The sequence below is a fragment of the Drosophila pseudoobscura genome, chromosome X (assembly GCF_009870125.1).
Source record: "Drosophila pseudoobscura strain MV-25-SWS-2005 chromosome X, UCI_Dpse_MV25, whole genome shotgun sequence".
NCBI lineage: Eukaryota > Metazoa > Arthropoda > Insecta > Diptera > Drosophilidae > Drosophila > Drosophila pseudoobscura.
The window spans coordinates 5513203-5538670 of NC_046683.1; the positions used below are offsets into that span (position 1 = coordinate 5513203).

Here is a 25468-nt window from a genome sequence, read left to right on the forward strand (position 1 = left end):
AAAAATCCACAAAAAAATCAACAACGAAATGAAATGCCAGACTCAAGACTCGAGGTCCAACAAGGGGATGAATAATTAGATTTCTCGGTACTTCTTCTTTACCACTGCTCTGCGGAGTCCCCTGGCTCGGCCTAATTTCATTGTTTTTACAGTTATTTTGAATGATTCCGTACTCCGTACTCCCCCCCCAGTACCTTTGCAGCAGCGAGACATGGGGCACATAGAACCAACGTCAAATGAAATGAACAATTTGCCTGAATTTCTTCCCATTTTCCATTTCCATTTTCCACTTTTTTGAGTTTTTTTTTTTTCGTTTCGTTTTGTGTTTCTTATTAAGTTGAGCGACAGTTGTTTTTATTATTTTTATTGTTTTGTGCCTCCGATCTCCCCCCATTCCGAATCCCAATCCCCTGCCCTGTTCATGTAAATCAAAACTGACTAATGGCATGCGAAAAACAATAAAAACCCTAAATGAAATAATGAGCCAGGGGACTCCTGATCAGGAATTGTAAGACAGGGGGACTTAGGGAAAATAAGTAATGAGAGACGGAGGTCGGAGGTTGGAGGTTGGAGAGGAGAAGACTAAGCGAGCAGAAGGAGAGGCTACATATATGTATGGATGTGGAAGAGAATGGGGCCATGCATATAGGGAGTCGTATCTCGGTTCGATTAGGGAACATTTTGATGGAGTAGGTCTTGCACCCATCGTTCTGTTCGGCCATCCCCTATCTGGGGATTTTTAGCACAGCAATTTGCCAATATTTTGCTGTCCAGATAACGGACACTCGAAGGGACACAAAGAAAAGTTCACCCCGTGTCGGTATGACTGTGTCTGTGTGTGTGTGTGTGTGTCGATGTGGATGTGGATGTGGGTGAGTGGATATAGATGATGCATGGAGACAAGGACAAGCGCCCTTATCTGTCAACGGTTCTCAGGCTGGACACTGGACATGGACATTGACTAGGACTTGGACTTGATTTGGGTGCGGGTACGGGTGCGGGTTGAAGTCGGATTCGGGGTCTGGAGACTGGGACAGACGCAGGACGCTGGACGCTGGACGCAGGACGCTCTTTTTAATGTGATTATCTTGTAGCGTGCATGTTCATGTCGCTTGTCTGTGCCGGACTGTCCACTTTTTCCTCTGCCATCGCCCTTCGATATTTCTGCGTTGGCTTATCGAACAAATTGACAGCCGGCCGGGGGACAGGCGGTGGAGTAGACTGTTATTCCAGCATCAGTCGATGATTAAAATGATGATGTCAGAGGCGAAAACAAAACAAAACGGGGTCCGCGTTCCTCGGTCTACAGTGCCGGGACAAGTGCCAAAACTCAACTTTTTACTTGACCACTTCAGACTTGAACGTGGGTCGTGTCCTGTGCGTACTCTCCGGAGACACCATATAAAGAATTTCCTCTATTTATATATATTTATGTAGAGAGAGAGAGAGGGGCTGGCAAACAGGGACAATGGGGCAAATCACGGGCATTGCAATCGAATCGGAAATGCCAGGAAAACGAAGCCAATCCAATCCTGGCGAAAAACTTGACTGGAGGGCGAGCACTTAGGCAATAAATTTATGACATTCATTAGAACGTCAGATTAAGAAATCTCCAGTCTCCAGCTGACGCCAGTAGCAGCAGACCCCAAAAAAAGGACAACTAAATCGAACGAAATCCAAGCTGCTGCTCCTGCTCCTGCTCCTGCTCCTGCCCCTGCTGCATCCCTTAGACTCCTTCCCTTGCCTACGTCTGTACTTCTGTGAAGTGGATTTCCTTGCCTATCTTGCCTCCAACTTTCCCGCCAAGCAACAGGCTCAAATGGGAACAGGAAGAGCATGGGAAGCTGGCGAAGGAACTTGAGTCGAAGCTGGTGAAGGAGTAGCTGAAGAAAATGGATAAAGATTTGGAATATGAGGAAGAAACCTGGAAAGGAAAACTACCGAAGATCACTGAGAAGGAGGGGAAGTCGGGAAAGAGGAGCTAAAGAAGGCATCGGGCTAATGAGCTGGAGAATACTGTGCTTATGGAGGAAATCCTTGTAGATCGGATTGTTTAGCACCTAGCCTTCATCATCACAAGTCCTAATGTGTCCAATCCCTTTAGGACAGCTTCCTGTCTTAGGTTGAAGCTTATCTTTGCGCTGCTGCTACCTTGTACCGATTAGTTCCGATTTGATAGTCCGCGGGACAGTCCGGAACAGCGCCCAAGCCTTACCAATTGGAGTTCCGTGATATTGAAAGTGACTTTAAAGTCAGCCACAGCTGTGCTCTCCCTTGGCCTCCATCTTCCGTCCAGGTGGTTTGAGTGCGTTGCGGCTGGGGCTTCATAATTAAGTATGCGGTTAGCGGGCCCACCAGCGCCGGACGGGATGGGACGGCGGCAGGAGCAGGAGCGGGAGCAGGAGCAGGGCGTTGGGTGACTGCACCGCGGTGTAGTGGGTGGTGCGGGAGATATGCCGCGTACACAACAACTGTCACCGCTGGGGCCGCTGCCAGTGGCAGTGCCTTTGGGACACGACTCGCGCCAGGATTTATGTGCACGACAAACAAACGACCACCGCAGGACAAGAAAGCGCTTAAGAAGTGCCCTGGCCTTCCGAGAGGGTGGTGGGTGGCTACGGGGGCTGGGGTGGCGCGCAACAATCCAAACAGCTGCGAAAGAGACAACAACTGCAGGAATATCGACCAGCATAGACCACAGAGATACGCAGACCCACCACAGTCCACAGTCCGCAGTCCCACAGTCCCACAGCCAAGGTTGTTTTGGAAAACCAAGTTATTTAGCCACGGAATCGAATGAAATGTCGCGCTGTGCCTGTGCCCCCGCTACCTCTCTGGTGGCGTTCCTCCGCTCCCCACCCCACCCCTTAATGCTCCTTCCCACCCGTTGGCGATGCGACGCTGCGTGCAAATCGTTTGCGGTACCCGCTCGACATTTGGGACACATTTACCAAAAACATTTTACGTATTCAGAAGGAAAGTTTTGTTGCTGTTGTTGCTGCCGATGCCGCTGCTGCGGCCGCTGCCAATGCGGTTGTTGTCGCCGCCTTCGACTGCCCCCAGCCCCCAGCCCCCCCAGTTACTGTCCCAGGCTCTACGCCAGCTCCTGCCCCACTCTGCCGCCCTTGTTTGCATTTCGCATTTGGCTTTGCTGTGCGCCAAGTGGCAAGTTGTTGTCTTCATAACGCGCTGTCCTCCTCCTCGTCCTCGTCCGCGACTCCGTCCCCGTTTTCATCTTTATCGTAGTCGTCTTCTTCGTTGCCGCTGGCTGTCGCGCATACCAGTTCGAAACAAAACCAAAAACTTTAACAAGAACCAGAAAAAATAAAGACAGAAAAAAAGAAAGGCCCAGTGTCAGGGGCCGAAGCTTAAATCATCCAATGACAGCTATATAGAAGCACGATTTTATAGAAATGCTGGAGAAGAAATTTCCACCACAACTTCTGAAGTTGCTTTGGTTTCTTTTCAAAGATGATCGATGTTTTCCAACAACTAAATTGTACAACATTTTTAAAAACTACTTACCACTCGAGATTCCAAAGACTAATTTTCGTTACAAAATGAGACTCGTCAAGCCATTAAAAAGTACACAAAATATATATATATATATATATTCTTAATTTGGCCACAAAAAGTGGCAACGTTTTCCATAGTGCGTCGTTTAGAACAATGCAAGAAATACTTTAAGAATTATGCCCCGAAATGAGTGCTACAGAAATTTAACAAATGACAAGAAAACGTCTCAATTAGCCAGAGAATCCGCAGGAAAGAGATGGCGCGGGAAAAAGACAAAATAAATGTATGATGATGATGATGATGTTGTTGCTATTATGCAGATTTCTTGATGATGTCTATATGAAAAACACGCACACTCACACACGCACACGCACACACATGCACATGTACAGCTAAACATGTGTGTCAAAGAGAGAGTGGAAGGAGGGAGCGCGCGCACACACAATTCAAAATACATAAATAAAATATACACACAAATACGCGTAACGACCTCATTAGCATAATAACGGTAAGTAATGGAAGAAAAATACCATTAAACAACACTTTATGACTTTCTTTCGCACACACACAGACACAGGCGTTGTGTCTGTAAATCTCAGCCTTAGAGGCTCTCAGCATGTGCGACGCCTAATCAACTGAAATCGGCATTGTATCCCAGGAGGAAGGAGGAAGGAGAGGCATGACTTCGCTGGGAACATAAGATACTGCCCGGAATGATTCCGTTTAAGACGTTTGCTCGCTGTACATATCCTACCCAAGGGTATTTAAAAATCTGAAGGGAATCTTAAGAAGCAACTGGAAATTCATTGAAAATTTTGTAGAGTTTTCGGTTTCCAAACGAATATCCAGAGTATCACCCATCGATGCAAACTAAATTTGTGTTGAGAAAAGACACTGTTTCATTCCATATAAATATATCGACTTCACTTGGTATAATTTTATATCCTCAAGAAACTATTTCAATACAACTCTTTCCTCGACTGGTTTATGGCGCTTTGGATAGAGGAACAGTTCCGCATAGGGCTCTAATAGAATATAGTTCCATAGAACCGGTTCCTGAATCTATGTGTATTGAACAGAATATCTATACTATGCGATTTCTCAACATAACTAAAAAATATCCCACAGAGGACTGTCACCTAAAGAAATTGAAACTAGTAGAGATAGACTCCTGTGGATTCTGTAAAATAGAGCAGGAAGCATCGCCATATCTTATCTTATGTGAATGCCCTGCACTATACAAAAGAAGATCTCTTCTTGGCTCGGGTAAAAGTAACTTCTTAGCTTCATTAAAAGGTTAAATATATACATCTATCTATCTACATCTTCGACATAATTCTAGTGGCCAATACAAACGATCAATATGTAGTCGAAGTGCAATAATTACTTGTATTTACAATAGAACAATGTTCTAGGATATTCAGTTTTTGCCTGAAATATGGCTGAAAGCCTTCCCTTACGTTGCTGTTGGAATTTTAATTGGTAAAAATATTTAAAGTCGTTTCCTAAGCGCTAGATGCTCACTATTTAGCTGCAGTGTCTCCGAAGTGCTACCTTTAATTTTCCATTTCCTGGGAAAATCTCGTCTATCTCAACAGTTTAAATTGCTTAATTTTCAATGGAAATTGTACTCTTTTTTATGTCTTTATTTGCATATTTTTGTATGTTTTTTTTTGTTTTTGGGCTTTTTCTGTTTTCTTAGCGAATTTATGGGATTTGTCCCGTTTTCTCGTTTTCGTTTGGTTCTCAGGGCTGCAATAATATGTTTAAAGTATGTTAAATGATGCTGCGACCTGTCTCAACCCTCTCCAACCCTCCGCAACCCATCCACGGGGTCCTCAACCCCATTCAGCAGGTCCCTTTAGACAGATAAAAGTCGTGCGCGCCCCCATTCACCCGTCCCACTCCCTTATTTGAAGTCGACCCGCTCGCTTGTTTATTTAGGTCTGAGCTAATAAAAAGGCTTACCATCTCAATAAAAGTATTTAACACAAGCGTTTTACTACACTTAAACATTATTTTTTTTTTGCTCCACGGCTGCCCTTTTTCAAAAAAGAAAAAAACCTAAGAATTGTAAGTAGAAAGGGATGGGACGGTGTCTTGGCCTTGGTTTTGGTTTCACTTGCTCATCTTTTGCTCGGGCTGAGGCTCTGCCGGCTGCTCCGGCTCCGGCTCCGGCACCGGCCTCGACTCTCCATCGGGCTTTGTCTTGGGGACCCCGTCTGGTGGCCATATCGGTGACGGGGCAAGTAGCGCTTTGGCAGAGTAAATCCCTTAATCTATGGAAATGCTACGCAATTACCACGACAAGCCCAATGCCGAGGCATGTGACGCGCTCTGGATGCTGAATGCTGAATCCTGAATCCCGAATGCCTCCACTGACTGACAGACCCTGACCCTTTCGTCGTTTCGTTTCTCTTTTTTTACGGTCACAGGAGTGGACGTGGCTTTGGTTGCTTTTCCCCCTATATTTATTTTTTTCTTCGCTTCTTTTTTTTTTGGGAGTGTTTACACAACCAGTTACAAAGTGCAGAAGCCACCCGGCTATGTTCCCTTTTCGCGGAGCTTGGCCATACTTGGCCATCACTTAGCCCTTTTCTTACAGGCGCCCCGAAGGGCTCGCAGGGGTTGGACCATTGGAGCAGCAGGAGACCCTCACGTACGGGGCCGCACAACAAATCAAATTTGCATACCAAGTATTATCGGTATCACTCGCTGTGGATGTCGCCGGCACAGTCTCGGTTGTCCGAGTTGATTGGTGATATGCCTCAGGAGGGCTAGAGGGCTGGGTGGCTGGGTGGCTGGAGAGCTGGAGGGAAGATACTGCTTGACTCTTAGGCCGGGGCTTTAACTCCTTGAAATAGGAAATATTGATTGTTCGATCCGGATGGTGTTTGGTTACTGGATTAGCGAAGCAGGAAAAACCTGTCTTGGGGGGGTAACTGTGAGGTAACCCTCGGCTGTTATTAGTGATGGTGCCATCCATTAGCCTTACCACTCACCTACTCATCTGTTGCAACGTGCTGTCAGGCACCGGGGTTGCGAAAACTATGCAACAATAATTGCAATTCACGATAATTATGATTGATTGATTTCCGGGCTGGAGCATAGATGGTGCTCATAATTGCGAAACTATGATGAGGCCACATCCCAGCACCCAGTTCCCAGTGCCCAGTCCAGTGCCCTCTCCTATCCAGTCGAGTCTGCTGTCAATGTCCAGCGCTAATGATGAACTGGAAATGTGCCGAAAATGTGATTGCCCCCTGTAGTTGGCAGCGGCAACGCAACTTCTGGAAGCGAAATTGAATTAGAAATAGAAGTCGAAGTCGAAGTCGAGTAGGACCACGACCAGGACCAGAGCTAGAAACAAGGCCAAAACCAGGAGCGGAAATGGAATGGGGAATATGAATCCGCACAGGAATTGCCATTGAGCAAATAATTAAATAATAAATGAAAGTCGAATCATCCTATTGGCAATGGCAACTCCACCTCAAACCCAATTTGAGTCGGAACGAGAGTCGACAGGCCCTTCGCGATTCCACCTGAATATCCCTCCCAATCCCAATCCCATTCCACTTAATCGCTTCTCCACGTCCCACTTGAAGCACTTGTAATTATGGCTAGAAAATAAATTCCTTGTTGGCCAGGAAAAAAGGAGCAAGTAGGAAGCTAGAGATAGAGCTGGAACTGGAGCTGGAGACGGGGTACCTCAATAACAATAAATCGATTCAAGTGCGAGTAATCGGGCAAATGTTATTCAATAATAAAAATAGCACTGGCATAGCGAGGGCATGGGGCATGGGGCATGGGACAATGGCATGACAATAAAACAGATGCAAACGTAAATGGATCCAAATGTTGCCACAAATACGGGATACTCTTTAGCGGGAAGCTATTCAGGAATATTAAATAGAAATTTTTCAATCTATGGAAGATACGACAAGGAAACAGAGATTAAGGCTACCTCAGAATGTTTGGAAAATGATTAATTAAAAATCTGTGCTAATTATATATAGAACTTGCTGGATCTTAGAGTAAAGAAACCATAAGGAAGATATGATGGAATACTAGTAAGATATATCTAACATTTCCTAGTAAAGACTAACAATAAGAACGACTCTGACCCCTGAAAAAAGGGACTAACCAAGGGTATGAAAGTCGAATGTATAGCCAATCCAATGCCTGTTTTGATTTCAATAAGTAGCAAATCAAGTGCAAGACCATTTAGGCAGCGCATCGGAGTAGGCATAAAGATGGGGCTAAGCAAGGAGCTAGAGCTGGGGCACTGGTACTGGTACTGGTACGGAGCCTTGAGCCAGCGGGTAATCCAGCGGAGTAACGAGCCCATTAAAGCCACTCACCTGTGCCACCCCCTCACTGACAGAACGCGGCGTCGTTTGCCAATTTTGCCATTTTGCGACAGTTTGCCGCCGCCGCCGCCGCCACCGCCGCTGCCGCCGACGTCATCAACAAGAGATCAAGTTGCCATTGAACCGACGACCAAAAGGACGGATGCTGAGGCTGAGCCTCAATCTACAGCTGAAGCCGATGCTGAAGCTGAAGCTGAACCTGGAAATGGTGCTGAATCTGAAGCTGTTGCTGATGACGAGGACGAGACCGAGGACAAGGAGAACGATGATGATGATGATGGTGACGCACTCAAACGGAAATCGAATTGAGCAATTGTAAATGTGTGCGTCCTCCCATTCGCATGTCTCGTGCCCGTCTCCCCTTATCCAGCGTTTGTCAATTGCCGCAACATATCAAATGATTTGCTTCCAAATGATTTGATTTGAATTGACTTGAAATCAAGGCGAGCCGCAGTCATTTCCCTCCCCCCAGAGGGCTCCCACCCGATGTGGCTGCCTCTTAATATCCACTTGATTTCTTTTGCTGCTTCGCCGTCAACTTTTTGGGGACATATTGTTGCTCATCGTGGCACATTGTTGGGTCGGCAGGCTACTCCTGTTTCTGCCTCTTCTCATGCCCCTTCCGTTTGGTGGCAATTTGAAATTTGTCTACCGGCAACCGCGAATTCAGCCTCCCCAGTCCTTGGAGGTTACCTAATGAATTTCATTTCAATTTGGTAAAACGCCAAACCAATTTGTAAGCCGTGCGTCACACACACACGCGCACACACTACAGCATATGGCCACACTACAGCATACACACGCAATAGAGCATGCACACACTTACACTCACAGTTGAGGTGTTGTTTATAGTGTTTGCGGTTAATTAATTCACATTTACACCTGTTGGCGGCACACAGACAGGCAGTGAGTGTAAGACTCCTCCGCCTCACTCTCAAAGTGCTTCCCATTCAATCTACTTGCCCCCCGGTGACTGTGACTGTGACTGTTCCAGCTCCGAGAAGGGGATTTATTCATTTTCATTTCATGTTCAGTTCATATGCTGCAAATTACCTTGAATGTAAGCACTAGGAGCAGTAGCAGGAGCAGTAGAAGAAGCAGTAGCACAAGCAGAAGCAGTAGCAGAAGCAGAAGCAGTAGCAGTAGCAAAAGCAGCATCAGAAGCAGTAGAAGAAGCAGTAGCAGAAGCAGTAGCAGGGGGATTAACATCAGGCCGAACAGGGATAACAACTAACGACAACCTCAGCTGCAGAACATTAGCTTCAAATATGAGTGTAGGAACTGGGCCTATTGAGAGATCGGAAAGGTCGTGAGTGGAAAGAACACACTACACATTGAAGGGATAAATTATAGAAACATATTGGGATAAGATGGCAAAGGATATCAGACAGAACTGTACAGAACCAGAATTACAGAGTTTATCGCTCGAAACACATTCAGAGCAAACATATAGAATAATTCCGCTAATCTGGGAATAAAAGAGGAACACAATTTGGTTGGATAGGTAGGATGGTGGATATATATTGTTATGTTGACCTGACCCTCATCGATGGGTTTTTAGAAAACAGAGAGGTTCCGAAAGTTTTACGATTTTGTGGGAGTATATCTTACCATACAAATCGTGGTACTTCATTAATGGGTAAATAATCGTATCTTCCTCCACATCTTCTTCGATCATTTATCTATTTGTTCACTGCATTTATTCCATCGCACTAACACCTCTTCCCCCAATCATCTCAAGGCTAACGCCTCAAGGGCGGGGGTCCTCAGGAAGAGGTGTTGACAGCACTCGACCGTGTATGGTCGCACCAGCAAAGGGGCGTTGATTAAGAGGGGGTGTGCAGAGGGCTGTTGCTGGATGGAGAGTGGTAGTGTGTTCCTGTCAACGTCATTAACCAGAAAAAGAACGCCGAAGGAAGGAACAAAGCGTCCGGGCATGCAGTCATCCTCCCTCCTCCATCCACCATCGACAGTAGCCCCACTACCCTCTCACATGTGTGACCCCCATTGAGGTTGACCCAACGCGGTCCTGCTGCTAGTCCATCCCCAGCTCCACCTCCGTCCTAGGGGCACAGGCGCAACAGGCGGCGGCAGGCGTTAATTACAAAATAAACTCCTGTGTGTGTCGGATATGTGGGGGGGAATGGTGGGGTGCAGCAGGCGTGGGTAGTGCAGGGGGTGGGTTGTGCTGGGAGGGAGATTGGAGTGCCGGGTGGGATGTCATTATGGCTGCGAATGACCCGCCCAAAGCACACATTTGCGTCGCGTCGCTGACCAGCAGGAAATGCGGGGACAAAATGCAAGAGCAGGAGCGAGGATTGGAAAACAGGACTGGGAGTCTGGAGCAGGACCGGCAGCAGGAGCCGGCAGCCGGCAGCTAGGACGTGCTTCAAAGCGTTCACATATGTCCAGGCGTGGAAGCATGGGGGGGGGGGGATGGGGGTCTGCCCAGCGGTTGCCGCCATTTAACGGCGTGATTTACTGCGGTCAACCTAAGCGCGCGACCGAAATCCCCCCGTGCCCCATGCCAGGCTCCTCTGCTCTCCTCTCCCTGTGTGTGCTTTTGCCACCTGCGGCTGCCACCAAATGACCAGCCTCTGCTCATGTCCCCCCCCATGCTACTCCCCGCATTTGGCATAATAATGTTTAATTTGAGGTAAATACGTTTTTTGTTTTTCCTCTCTTTCGGCCAGAGGTCCCCCGCTGGGCTGGAGAGGCATGTTGAAAGCCCACCTCTGCCTCAGAGTAGTGCATTAAAACTCAATTCTTTTCGTTCTTCTCCGAATAAGGTTAAGCTCTCCACAATGTAAGCACACACACAAAAATAGGAAGGTTTGTGTCCCATTTAGTAAATATCTTAGATAAGTAAAATCATATAAGACTGTCCTATAAGAACATTCTCAAATAGAAATTAACCAAAATTCCCGGAATGAAGTCATGCATATAGGACTTGAAGTCAGGCTCCAAGCTCCGGTTTCAGCGGATTTTCAACCACTGATGTAGTCGCTAATTGAAATTTGTTAAACTTCAACCCAGCGCCAGCGCCGAGCCTCTCCCAACCAGGCGCCCTGCGTGGAGGTAAACCTGTGCAGACATTGTCAGCAATTCCTTTTGTCCAGTGCTGTGAAAAGGCTTCAAAAGGCAGAACCCAAACAACAAAAAAAAACCTGAAAAAAACACACACACACACACAATATAAATACAAAGAATTCCCATAGATGGAGTCGAGACCGGACCGGGGCAGCTCTGGGCCCCGTCCAGACCATCCCGGATCGCAGTGCAATGCGGAAAAGGAAACGGATGTCGCGTTGGCCAATGTTTCTGTTGCTGTTTCTGTTTTCGGTGGCTGAATGGAATCCATCAGGGACAGCGGCCAGGGGATACTGGACAGGGGTTTAGCGGAAAGGGGACTGGATGATACATGCCACTGAGCTATGCGAACATGTTTATTGTGTGTCCATCGCCTTGTCTACCCAAGACTAACAATGGATGGAAGTCAGGGCTCTGGGGGTGAGGGCATGAAGAGATACAATGGTTGCATGATTTTTGGATGAATCAGAGATCGAAGCACTGTAGCCTTATGCATCTGAAGGTGTAGGCATATAGGAGGGAATTACATCAGGCTGAAGATAGTGAACACTCGACAATGGGGCATTCCTCATAGATCCCACAATTTATATCGACAAATGACAAAGACAACGACTATGACGACAGATTTCGACTCGTTTCGTTTTCGTTTGTTTTAATTTAATTATTTAACAAACGGCAAATGACCAGGGGGGTCCTGGAGCGGCAACAGCTGAACAAACAAATCAAATCGTAAGCCAATCGTCTCATCACCCGAGGGCTCGCACACACACACACACACCCCCATCCACACAAGTAACTGCAACTACAACTACAACTATGATTTGGCTAATGGAGCTAAGGTCGTCCTGTTGTCGTTTCCAGCACCGCCTGCAATCGCCCTGCTGGAATCAGAAAGGGCAAAACGCAAAGGGCAATGGGTAAATCGCGAGGCAGACGACAGGTTCGACAACAGAGAGGGGTAGCAGCCATCCGGAGCAAGAAAACCGAAAGAAGGAGCAGGCAGCACTCTTTTCAAGAATGAATCTTTGGTTTTATGGAATATTGTTTCTTCGATCAGTTCTTTCCAGGATACACAGAGAGTCGAGCTGAGGACGGGCTGACTTGTGCTGCTGGCTGGCATTTCTTGGCCAATTTGGCAAAGTGTTTTGCCCCCATCCTTGTCCCCCCATCAACGACATGCAACAGCGGGCCAAATAAAAAAAAAATTTGCCATCGACAGGCGCAATAAAGTCAGTTCTGGCACTGCCGCTGTCGGTGCCAGGCACTTGCGGCCAGCCGGCAACGTTTTCGTTTACAATTTTCGTTGTTTTTTTTTGTCTTGGCTTTTCCGGTTTCGAATATTGTTAATTTGCGGTGGGCGTGGCACTGATATGCAGGTAATTGGTTTCGCCTTTTTGTTTCTGCCTCGACAGTTGGCCTGGCAACGGCAGGGCGCCTTTGGAGCGCAGCAGGGAAATGCTTTAAGAAATGCTTCTTGCCATAAATCTGACACGCATTCACCTTCACCATTCCAGGTCTGCAACGGCACCCCAACACGCCCCTTGTTGCAGTCAAAAAATGCAAATGAGCGGCATAAAATTGAGGCAGACCTAGGAAAAAGCAGCTGCAGAAGGAGGCGACACAGACGGCAGCAGACAGCAAAGATCCCAAGTGCCTTAATGAAAAGCAACAGCAGAGCAGCAGAGCAACAGAGCAGCACACACACAGTGGAGACACCTGTGCGGTGGGGATTCGATGTTGGGTGGGGGATGGAACTTTGCGTTGTCGGCGCTAATCCTCATTTAATTTTAAAGTTCGAAGGTGTTGAAGATAATTTTTGCACCACCCGCACTAATACCACCTCAACCTCACACTGCACTGGGGAAAAATAAATTCAATTGCACACTTCCTGCCTTAAAGCTAAGCCTCGGCTTGGATTTCGGGGTCGCAAGATCTTCAAATATTTAGACAGTTTCTAAGCCTTTTTTATTGGTCTATAGCTTTAATTTTTGGCCTTTGAGATAGAAGATGAATGAATTTCATTCACTTGATACAATGGATGCCAAAAATGTTTTCCAGTGTATTGCAGATTCTCTGCTTGATACTCTCTCTCTCTCTTAGATGCTCTCTAGATTGTGTCTGTGTGTGTGTGTGTGTGCGTATGGCAACCGCAAAAAGCAACGGTACCCAACGGCTCCCGTATCCCATTTCCCATTCCCCGTATCCTGGGTCCCTTATCCCGTCTAGAGCTTGTGGCTCGGGCACATTTATAGAGTGTTCGCACATAAAAATATTTTATGGCGCTTTCCTCTCGACATCCAGCGCGAAGGCTAGAAAGGATTGCAGACGCCGACGACGACGATGGTGATGCCACTGGGTTTTCCTTGGGCGTATGGGTGCTTGTGGAGTGGGAGTTTGCAGTGGGGGTGGGGGTGGCTAAGTGGCGTTACCGTTACCGCACATCGCCAGATAAAATAACGGTGCCAGACATTGTCTTATGAATAAATTGTTATGGAAATCGAATTAATGAACGCTGTGGCGCACAATGGAGGCGACCTCTACTGGGGGCTGCTCCTTCAGGTACTGTCTGCTGCTGCCCCTGCCCCTGCCTCTGCCTCTGCCTCTCGTGCTGCTGCTTCGCCTACTATCCTGTATGACACCTTCTGCTGCTCCTGTTCCTTCGGCTACTGTGTGTGTGTGTGTTAGCGTGCCAGAGGTTAATACCTGAGCTTATTTGTCTAACTCTTTCGTTGCGTCGCTCTTCTCTCTTGCTGCGTAATTTAATTATGCGTTCACTTTGCCAGTCCCCCCATTTGCCCCGTTTAGGGCAGAGCTGCCCTAAAGTTCTTATCTCAAATGTTGAGTGTCTGCACCGCAGTGTCTTCTCTCTTCTTTTTCACTGTATGTGTGCGCCTTGGTGGGGCATTAAATTGCAGCATTTAATCGAATTTTCAAGTGAAACCCCCACACCTACACACTCCAAGCGAGATATGCATATGCATAGTGCTTGGCCTTTAGGGAGCTCCTCAGCAATAACTCTTTGTATATCACACACTCAATCCCTCAATCAGGTGCTCGTACCCGCTTCTCTTTGAAGAACTGATGATCCTATAAACTATTTATTTGTTTTATCAACAGTGAAATCGATCCTGCTTTATGGCACTGCTTGGGACTGCTTGGATCAGAGGACTAGATCTGAAGGATGGCCTCCAAGCCATCCTTTCCTGAATTCATTGCTTTAATTGAGACGTAATCAATGTCAGCGAAAGTGAGAGGTCAACGTCAAGGGAAAATTAATGAAAAGTAGCAACAAATGCACGCACTTCTCCTCTTGGAACTTTGCCTAATTACCGGCGAAGAAATTGAGTTAAGGGAGTGCCAGGACAACCACAGAGTACCTGCATTCAAGAGACTGGCTGACTAACGTACTCCACTCCGTGCCCCCTCAGTCAGGTGTCAGGAGCAACAAGAGCCAACAAAAGGCGTTGATGTCTTGGGGACAGGACACAAAAAACATCAAACTTCATTCGCATTCCTTAATTTTTTGCCTCAAAAATCCAGTTAAGCCCTGAAAGAGATGAGAGGAAAGCGGGGATGAGGCTGCTCTCAAAGGCGAAAATGAGCCGAGGCCCAGGCGGAGACTGTAGCCCCTGTCCCTGTCCATGACCCCGTCCCCTTCCCATATCGCCGGCACTTTGCACTTGAGCAGATAAAGGGCTTCCAATGATACTTTGAAATCAAACACGATGACGGGGGAGACGCTGATGAAGCTGACGGCACAGCGAGGACGCTGGGAATCGAGCCCAGGTTGGAGCTGTGGACGGAGGATGACGAGAAAAAAGACAGCGCACGGCGACCTATTTGACACACGGCGTACTCTGCTCTCCGGTGGAAATTAAAAAGCGCAAGACGGCGTCGTTTGAAGTTCGCCGAGTAATTGTCCCAGCAATGTTGCCACGGACAACCCACAACCTAGACAGACCTAGCCGGAGATGGCTCGTATAATGAGTGAACCAGAAACCGAAACTGTTTTAGAGCGAGCCATAGCCCCAAACTCGGCATAAAAGTTAATTAAAGTTATGGTCTGGCAAGCGGTAGAGCAATGGATCTTCATCCCGAACTTTTTGATCGGATAACTGGATGGCATAAGAGCCAAGATCTCGGTGGAGGTATACCCGATTTAGGCAAATTCAATGAAGATTAAATATTTTAAACTAAAATTACGAAGATTTACAGCACGAACTGCCCTAAAACGATGTGAGCCGCGGCAAGAGTCGCGGCTTTACTTTTATACCTATGTCCATATGAAATCTTAATCTTAATCCTCACCTCCGCTAGAGGGCGCATTCTGGATATCGAGTATCGGGTATAAAGACTCTAGAAGAACAACCAGCTCTTCGATCTGTTTCAAGACCACACCGAACACAGCCCGAAGCCAGACCCAGCTCTAAGGAAACTTTATGGCTCCATCTTCCACTGAGTCTCATCTGCATCTGCACATTTCCAAGGGAGCCTCGCCCGCTTAAGGCGCACTCCGCGGGAGAGACCGGGACCCAACCCCAGTTTCATCCAGTTGGAGGAAGGATGCGAGTGCGTGTGCGTGTGCCCGGGTTGAAGCTAAATGGCCCGTGGAGCACAGCCGACGCTCCAGCAAAGACGATGGATATACGGACGATCGGACGGATGGGTGGATGGGTGGATGGATGGATGGATGGCGGCAAAGGGTTCGCTAATGCAATTGATGTGCGGCGCGCCGCCCAATGTCGGGCGATGAGGGGGCGTTCCAGCGACTATGGGCTGCAGGTTGACACTGGGGGCTGGCGGGCGCACTGAGGCGGCAACCTAATAAAAGGAACGAAAACAACTTGTTTTCCAATTTTACAATTTAACAAGTCGCCATTAGACGACGTCGCCTAGTCGGGCCGGGCCGGGCCTGCCCTGAAATCGCGCGAGTCGTTAGTCTTGGGTCCCCGGTCCCCGGTCCTCAATCCTCAGTCCTTAAGGCTTGGCAATCCCCCTCAGCCCAATCCGCAATCCGCAATCCACAATCCTTTTTTCCTGAACCGCCACTCCCAACCGAACCGAACCGAACCAAACCAAACCATCAACAACAACTGGCAAAAGAATTCCAAAGAAAATCGACTGCTATTGGATTCCAGGCTCTCGTGAATCCTTTGCTGGCCGTATACCAGCTCAAAGGCTTACCGGAACAGAGAAATAAAATAAAATAGAATAGAACAGAAAATAAAATAAAATCAAGCCAAAGGCATAGGCAACAACAATAAGAAAAAAGCCAGAGCCCCAAAATTTTTCTCGGGCATAGCGTACAAATTTTTCGAATTGTTCGCTAGAGACTAATAAAATCAACGACGTGGAACTTCAAGCCGTTCCCATGGACCAGGCCGAGAGAGAGAGAGATTCTCGTAGAGAGTGTGGGTGCCAGCCAGAGACAATGAGTCGTCGTTGTTCGGGCACCGGCGACGTCGTCTCACATGCAGGACCCACAACCAGAAACAGGACCAGGACCAGGACCAGGACCACAGGCAGACAGAAGCAGCACTGGGACCAATACCATGCCAAGACGAAGGCCAAGAGCAAGACCTGCTTAGAGCCAGCCTGAAAGTTATTAAACAGTTAAGCGGCGTCGCACGTCGTCGCGTTTTGGTCGGCCAAGTCTGAGATTTGCTGCCGTACACCAGAGCACCCACATACACACACAGGGATCCCTATCCACGTATCCGGAGAAGAGTTCAGTCTTCCCATCCAGCCTCGTGCCTTTGTTTGTTGCCAGGTCGAAGACGCAGCCAACGTTGTCTAATTTATATTTAGCAGCGTTACCCGGAGAGAGGCAGAGAAGTGGCCCACCCCACACCGGCATTTGCGAGCAGGACATCGCAGGCTCGTTGTGTAGGCCTTAATCAGCCCGGCCGCCATTAATAAATCAGAGTCATTAAAAATGCAGCTGCCAGTGAATGGAAAAAAGGCAAGCGAACAACGTAATAGAAAAAAGAACGCACAGAGATACAAAGAAGAAATAATTCAAAGAGAGTCAACACGAAGACAGAATGCTCTGGCCTTGGCTGACTCGTATTCGCCTGGTCAGCAACGAGTGAATATCGCTCTCGCTCAGTATAACCCTCTCGTCGAAAGCGAGCGAGAAGCCTTGGAAATGATCACGTAGCCATCGGTTTGTGATGGGTTATGACTCTACCAAATGGTGTCATAAATAATTGCATTATTTGTTGACTATAAAATCAGTTTTTCCTGAAAACATGTAATTGATCTCTGCTATCGTTAAAGGAATTTCCCCTAAGTAGTTCCATATTAGGTTACAATTTTCCCCTACGAAACGGTTTGTGAGTACAACTCCTATCAAAAGCTTGAGTCTGAGATTGAAAATACAAAACTTGTGGAATTTTCAGTCTGTTCTACTTTCTAGGATGTGAGATGATACAGATTGGATCGGAAACCCGAATCTCCAAGGGGACCAACTGAAGTGAACAGGCAAGCCGTGCTGGTTTTCACAGATGGCTCGGAGTAAGGGTAAAATACAAATTGGAAATCGAATGAAAAGACACCACTCGCCTTAAGCTGCGGCCAGGACATGCCCAGCCAGGGATCCGCGGGATTCGTTCATTAAGCAGGCCGACCAGTCCGTCGCTGAATCACACAAAGGGACACTTTACAGCCGAATGAATCTAATTAAAATGTAATTATAAATGTAACCGTTAAGCGGAAGTATCCGCGGGATACCAGCCGGGGTGTCAGGAGCATCAGGCTGGGAGCATCAGGAGCCGCCGCCTCAGTGGCAGCATCAGTGGCGAGCGGACCAAAAAAATGGTAATAATGAAAAAGAAAATAAAAAATTAGAAGCGACAAGCAGCAAACCCCTTAATCATGACGCCCTAGCGCCCTCGATTTATGCTGAGACATTTGCCTAGTCCTTTTTTTCTTTTCTCCCCCACCGTCTTCCTTTTCTTACTTGCTTTTATTTATTTTCGCTGCTAAGGACTCTTAAAGCCGTCTTAAAGGAGGCCTATGGCTGGCCAGTGCACAACTGTATGCAAAAGAAGGGATACACTGTGCTCTTAGCACAAATCCTAATGAAATTTAAAACCATTTGAGAGACACTCACCCACACTAGCACACACATAACATACATGGGCAGTAAAGTCAGTGGGCGTGTCATGTCTTGAGCAAAAGTTTACGGAGAAATGCCAGTCAGGCAGTCAGGCAGCAAGGCGAACCAGCTGGGCAGCAGTCTTCCGTCTCCGTCTCTGGCTCCAGGACGAGTCTTAGTCTTAGAGTTGGTTCGGAGTTTTTGGGGCTGCCCCAAAACGTTTGACCCGCACACCCTAGACGGGGTCCTTGCAGGTCCTTGGCTGCTGTTGTTGTCCTTGCTGTTTGTTATTGCAGTAAGCCTGCTCTAAGTGCGTGTCCTGGTCATGTAATCGCATTTCAATTTAAAGTCATTCATTCAGATGCTGGCCAAACAACAGAAGAATCCCCAAGATGGGCCTGGGCCACACACACAGTCACACTCACACTCGTACATACATATGTATGAGCTTAAGAAAATTGAAAATTCCATGGCATATGCAAGTATGGAGATCTGGGGATGGTATATAATAATAGCAAGTACTGTTACTGTTGGGTCGAATTTGATTTCTCCTAGGAACCTTAAAGTTAATCTTTAAGCATTAAGTTCTATCGTGCATGGCTTTGTGAATTCCCCTTTGAAATTTATCTGTCATCTCTAGCCCAAAGATAGACCCCTCTATGGAATGTACTGTAAGAATCTCGACTCGGAGAAATATATTTTCGAATTACGCATCTCTAAGAATTTCCATCTCCAGCACACACATCTATAGCTCTTGATAGTTTGCATGCCCCCCCATGTGTGCCTCTGTGTCTCCCTGTGCCTGTGTGTGTGTGTGGCAATAGTTTGACACTTGCAATGCACATAAATTTTGGACACTGTCGCTGCTGTTGCTGACCGACTCCCCAACTACTCGACCCCCCTCCCCCTGCCGCCCCACCACCCCAGAAGGGAAGCCGAAGGGAACTGCAGAAAAGTCGTAAAGCGCTTTTAAGCACACAAATTAACCACAGAACATGGACAGCAGCAGCCCAGCACTGCCGCCCAACCTCTGGCCCCTCCATGCCCCGCCACCACCAATTCGTGACCCTCCACCCCCTTTGGGGGCATCCATTTTGTTTGTCTATTTCGTTGTTTATTTGTTTTTGTGTGCACTCAAGGATTTCTAAGAACTTTAACTTTGCCAAAACTGTGTGCACCCATACATGCTCATTTCCTTTTGTTCAATAGTGTGTGTGTGTGTGTGTCTGTGTGCGTATTTGTGTGTGTTTGCGTACTTATAAATGTGTGTGTGTGTGTGTGTGTGTGTGTGTGTGTGTGGCCCAAAGATTCATTTGCACTGCCACTGGCTGCTGGAACTTCACATTGCGCAGTGACCATTAACGAATTTTCAACTATGTACATTCCTGTCCCTGTCCCCTGTCCCCTGCCCACTACCCCACCCTCAGTGCCCGGCCCCGGGGGTGCTGGCAACTGTCCTGGACACGGCACGACTCGCATGACTGCCCCGGCCACAGATTGGTACGGGCATGGGACGAGGGGTTAGCTAGCTGTCCAAAGATCGTTCGAGGAAATTAATATTCCACTTCTGGCACTTACTTACGCTACGTAAAAACCAACGCCCACCAGCCCACCAGCCCACAACGGATCCTTCTTGGCGATACGCCCCCAGCTGCCTTTCAGTTGAGCCTTCACAGTGGCACAGCCTTGCTCCTGGCGGCAACAGATTTTCCTTGAAAGCTCCTGCCTCGTCTTCATCTGCAGCTCGTATTTTCAGACTTCTGTGATTTTTCTAAATTCATTTCCTTCTGCAAAAATGCATAATCAGTTCATTAGCAAAAGAGAGAGAGAAAAGTGAAAAAACCTAAACCGAAGAGAGACAGAGACGGAGAGAGAAACCAAGTAAATTACGCGTTTCCCATAGCGCCGTGGCCACATCAAAGTGACCAGTCCCCCAAACCCACATCCCACATCCCACAGCCCCCTCGTGGAGTGCATTCCCAAAATAAGTCCCGGAAGCAACGCTGCCACATCTCACAATTAGACGCACAAAGTCAAACGTCAACAAATTATAGCCACATGGGCACACAGCCCCCGAACACCGAACACCGACCCCAACCCCCCTGGGGTTTTCACAAATTAACAAACAAACCATCAAGTGAAAAGGAAAAGCAGCTGCCCCAAAAGAAAACCCACAGCAGCAAGACTCGAGAATGTAAAATACAAACAGTAGAAGGACGGGAATTCGCTCGCAAGGAGAAAGCAGAAGAGAGCAGAAGACAGACACATGCCAACCACCAAAACGTCTCCAACCGGCCTCGAGCCCCTCCTCCCTTACCAATGCTCCTACCCCATGCTCCCTGCTCCCTGCTGCACACCCATGCCCATCCCCATCCCCACGATCCCACTGTCCGGCCAAGACATGGGGACTGATTTACATTAATGAACGCCTGAGTGATTCCCCGTTTTTTTGGGTCTCCGGTCCAGCAACAGAGGCTGCAGAAGCAGCTGTCGACTGAGGGCTTTAATTAATTAAGTTCACATGACCAGAGGCGGGTTGGAGATGGGCGGATGAATGGGTCCTTGGGTGGTTCCCTTAGTGCTTCCTGGCCAACCGAGTGCCTTTGGCTCGTGGTAGCGATCGAAGCGCAGTCGATCAATGGAAGGCCTTCACTTGTCCCTCATTACACGCAAATTACTTTGTTTTATTTCACTTTTCCTTTCGGTCTATGGCTCCCAACCCTTCGGAATGGCAATTTGGAGTCATCAAAAAAGAACTAGCCATAAAAGAGAGAGAGAGAGAGGCAGGGGCGAGGAAGAGACACAACCCGTTGAAGGGCTGGACTGGCCAAACAAATGGCAACTAAATCAGCCCCGCAGTGTAGTTATGTAGAGCCCTGCCCAAGGACTGACCAAATGCCGGACACGGCAACGGTTCTTTTTGTAGCGGACCCGAACACGGACCCGGACATACACAAACGCACAAAAAACGGACCTGAACTCGGACTCTGGGCTTCGTTTTTTATTATGCTCAGAAATCACATTAAAAGGCAAACTCAAATATTTTAATCAGATTTTCGCAAAAAGGACAAACACACCCCTTGACCCACGCATGGAAAATTGGGAAAACATCAGCTTTCGGAACGGAGCGGAATTTCTTCGGGGACATTTTAATTTCTGCACCCTGTAAAAAAATGGATGTCGTACTTGGGATATGTAATGGAAGGAGCTTCCGACGAAGAAAAGGACTTTATTAGCCAAAGACGAGGCTCTCTCATCTTCTGCGCTGATCTCATGCAGCGGCAGGGAAAGGCTTTCCCTGGCCGTTGTGGGTTTTCGTCAGTGTCAGGGGTAGCATTTGGTCGACTAACTAACACCCATTGAAAGTCACTCTTTCTGAGCACAATGTGTGTTAATGTGCGTCAACGCCAAGGCCTTGGCCGCAGATCTTCATCCCCACCCTCGTCCATCGACGGATGAGTTGTCCCAGAGCAACAGCGTGGACCAAAAGTCGAGAGACGTCGAAAGGAAATGGCCACAGCTGTTCCATTCATCCATTTGGCTCGTTGTCTCGTTTGCCCCTTTCGCAACAATCCCCCACCCCCCGCCCGTCGTTGTGTGTGCCTGCTACCGCTTTGGGGCGTACCAGGTCCAGCTGCCGAAAAAGTAGCAAAAAAGGACGCGCGCGTCCAGCTCTGTCTGCCACATCCACATCCACATCCATCTCCATCCCCTGGACCCAGGGACATGACATCCACTTTAAAGCATAAGTTGCGGTTCCAGCGAAACGAAAAACTCATTTTCATCTGATGACTCCTCCATGCCCATGCCCATGCCTCTGTTCCTGCCCCTGCCCCTGCCTCCACTCCTACCCCGCAACACACACCCTCCCGCCCATGGGCGGCCACAGACTTTGGGCTAGATTGATATTTACTTTGTTGTAGAATACTTTTTGGGCCAAACCGAGAACTGGACATCTTCCTTACTCCTCCCTTGTGCCTACTTTACCCACCCCTTTATTTGCCAGAGAGTCGAGCAGACCCCCCCTCCCCCCAACCGCCCAGAGAGATGGAGAGTGAGCGGAGAAATGAAAATCATGCCACAGAAATTCTCTAGCGACATTTTCAACAAATTGACACAATTTTCAAGATGCTTAAACGTGAAAATTGCCAGGCCAAATAAGTGGGCGGGGCTCCGTGTAGCCCGTGTGGCCCGTGCAGCCCGTGCGGCAAGTGTCGCCACTCAATGACGCTACACGACACTTGGCGCCTTTGTTTTCACACGCCCCAAAAGGCACTAAAGTGCCATTTTAGGGGGCTCAAGTGGAGAGTCCATCCAGCCCCACCTCAGGTCCGGGGCCCGCAGCCCGGGAGTACTTCAAAGTTGCAGTCAACTCCGTTGGCGACAAATTAGAATGTAGTATGGACCTCCACTCTGGCCGGGCCCCTCTCCACACTCTTGTTCAAATCAGCCTTGGGGCTGCAGGCACAAATGGGCGTGACACAGGCAGAGTAAACACTTGAGAGCGAGCGCATCCCTAAACGATGCCCACGCCCATGCCCATGCCCGTGCCCGTGCCCCGTGCCCTGCGCCCATTGTCGCTGGAGCTGCGTTCCCATGACAGCCGTCGATTAAGAGGGGGTTTCACCATCACCACCCCCCCTCTTACCATACCATGGCCGGGCTTTGGAGCAATTGAAGCGATCAAAGGGCATAAATTTATGCAAATTATTTTCACGCCTTTTTAGATATGCAATTTTTTTCCCGCCTTCATTTTTGTTACTGAGGACCTCTCGGACTAGGGGTTGGTGAGGGGAACAATGGTTCTTGCTTATCGCAGGAATTAGCCGGATATATGGAGTCGAGATTGCGGACTGACCGAGCTCAACAAGTGGAATTGGACAAATCTAAGTTTAAAAAAAGAAAACCAAAGTCAAAACAACATGTTTTCTACTTGTTATCCAATATTCTTAAATTCGAATCAAATAAGTCTATTAACATAAGAACACAACCAGCGGTCGTGCTTCCTCTCGTTCTCTATATGCTTTTCCCATCTCTCATGACAAGTCGCAGCCAAATTGAAAGAGATCGCAGAGAGATCCCTTCGTCCCTTTTGCAAAATCCGGCACTAAAAGACATAAAAGCTCACATTAAGAATGACATAGTACCTGGTATAAAAGTAGAGCCACGGCCCTTGCCGCAACTCACAGTGTCTCCGCTCGTTCTGGTAGATCATTCACTGTGGTTCGCTCGAGAAAATATGCCCCATTATGGCGCGTATTCGTGGAAGCGTGAACCGAATGCCAGGTGTTGGAAAGCGCCGAACGTCATCTAACGACAGCGCGCGTTAGAGAGGACGGGAACCAGGCCCAGTCAATTAGCCAAATTGTTTTTATGGCCAAGAACGCAACCGAAACCAAAGCTGGGCCAGATGATTCCTGATTGTCTTGATGGGCATCGCATTTGCCGAGTGTGGCTTGGCCCCAGCTGGTCTCCGTTCCGTTGCTGATCCGCCGCCGCTGTTGCACCCACATCAAGTGAGGTCGCGAGCCGTCCACTTCCGCCCCGCTACAACCCTTGGTAATCCGCCCCATTCCACGCACCCTCCCCCCCAACCCCCTCCCGAGCTGAGGCGCAAACGTGTGAGAATTTTGCGTAATTGAGTTTCAACTTCAAAGCTCGCTAACCGCATGCACTCGATTGGGGACCTCGGACCGGGCCCCGAGCTCCGTGTTCCGTGCCCCGTGCTCCCAGTTCTGTTAGCTGATTTGCATATGCGGACCCACCTTTTCCCGTTGCTTTTTTCTCATGGCGAAAGGTCAACGCTGCCCTGGGCCTGGGCCTGGGCCTGGGCCAGGGTCCTGGTGAATGAGAATGAGACTGGGCATATTTGAGCTGTCAACACCTCCCACCCACCCGAGCAAGGGAAAGGCTAAAAAGAAACCCAAATGGTTAGGGTCGGGGTTGGGGAGTTTGGAGTGTGAGTGGTGGTGGGGGCTGTGTGTGCCAAGTGAGTCAAATTAGAGTGGAGTCGAGCTCGGCTCCGATTTGGCTTGGCTTGGGCCATGGATAAACACTTAATTTATCAAAAATGTTCACTTGTTATGCTAATAGAAAAGGCAAGGTGGAGGTGGAGGAGAATATGATAATTATGGGTGAAGGGAGGGTAAGAAAGAGCCCACTGGAAAAATAATATTAATGAACGGAGGCAAACCAAATATAATCAGTCAAATATTTTACAAATAAAAAATAAGTTTCCACTGATATGACCAGACTATCAGCCATTCTCCGACATCTGTAACCCATGACAGTCAATTCCGAACATTTAGCGATTTGCGATCACCGGAGGATGCCTGAACGTTCTTCTTGATTTTTCATTCAGTACAGGAAAAAGAATTCAGTTAAGAACACAATGCTTTGTACCATATCGGAATGATTATATTAAAATTAGTACCCTGAAATCTTATTAATTGAAAAAGAAAAATAAATAAAAAATGCATCGGCCGGGAATCGAACCCGGGCCGTTCGCGTGGGAGGCGAACATTCTACCACTGAACTACCGATGCTTAGTTAAATGTATAAAAATTTTCCTGAAGATCAAGCTGCTTTAAGTCAACTTTCATTTGACAAGTTAGACTAACAAAAGTAAGAGACTCTTACTTTTCTCTGCAACGCTGCATCGATCCCGCTGTCTATCATCCCTGCAGAAAATGCTGGTATATATTGATATTAACTTATTCTAAGCCTTACTTAACAGTTATAAAATGAATATTATAATTATTATTATTATTGTTCAGACAGACGGATTTTCCAATATTGATTATGCTCATATTTCGTGGTGAATCGAAAATGTTTTCTTCAATGTAACGATAGTGCTCGCAGAGAGGATTTCGTTTACAACATAATTATGATTAAGCGATCGGCATGCTATTATTTTCTTGAGGAATTGGGGCAGTCCGAGAACTTATACAATTCTTATAAGCGAACGGGTTTCTTTAATTTCGAATGACACGACCAGATACCATTTGCCATGAGCGATTAAGGATTGATTTATACAGTAAAATCCCAAGAAAAACAAAAAAATCGATATGGAAAGTTTCAAAAATGTTTCAGATTTTCTAAGAATACAGACTAAAAATTATGTTACATATTGGTCCAAAGAAAATGGTTGCAACCGAAATGTCGACGTCAACAACCAATCTTTGAAAATGTCTGATATTTGTTGCTTCTGGAAAACATTCTACTTCCTGATCAACTATCATTATAGATTGGACGCTGACATGCAATGACTGCATCTTTCAAGAAGCGATACAATTAATTCACCATCAAGTGGCCGTGTGACACCAGCAGAAGGCTGAGGCGAGGGGCGCTTCCGCATGACGCGCGACTCGTTATCCGAACCGAACGCGAACAT

General features: G+C 47.6%; 1 non-coding gene across 1 annotated transcript; it reads right to left on the minus strand.

The window, feature by feature from the left end:
* Positions 1-24549: 24549 nt before the first annotated feature.
* Positions 24550-24620, minus strand: TRNAG-CCC (transfer RNA glycine (anticodon CCC)). Its single transcript has one exon. It is a non-coding gene; the product is annotated as a tRNA-Gly (tRNA).
* Positions 24621-25468: the final 848 nt, after the last annotated feature.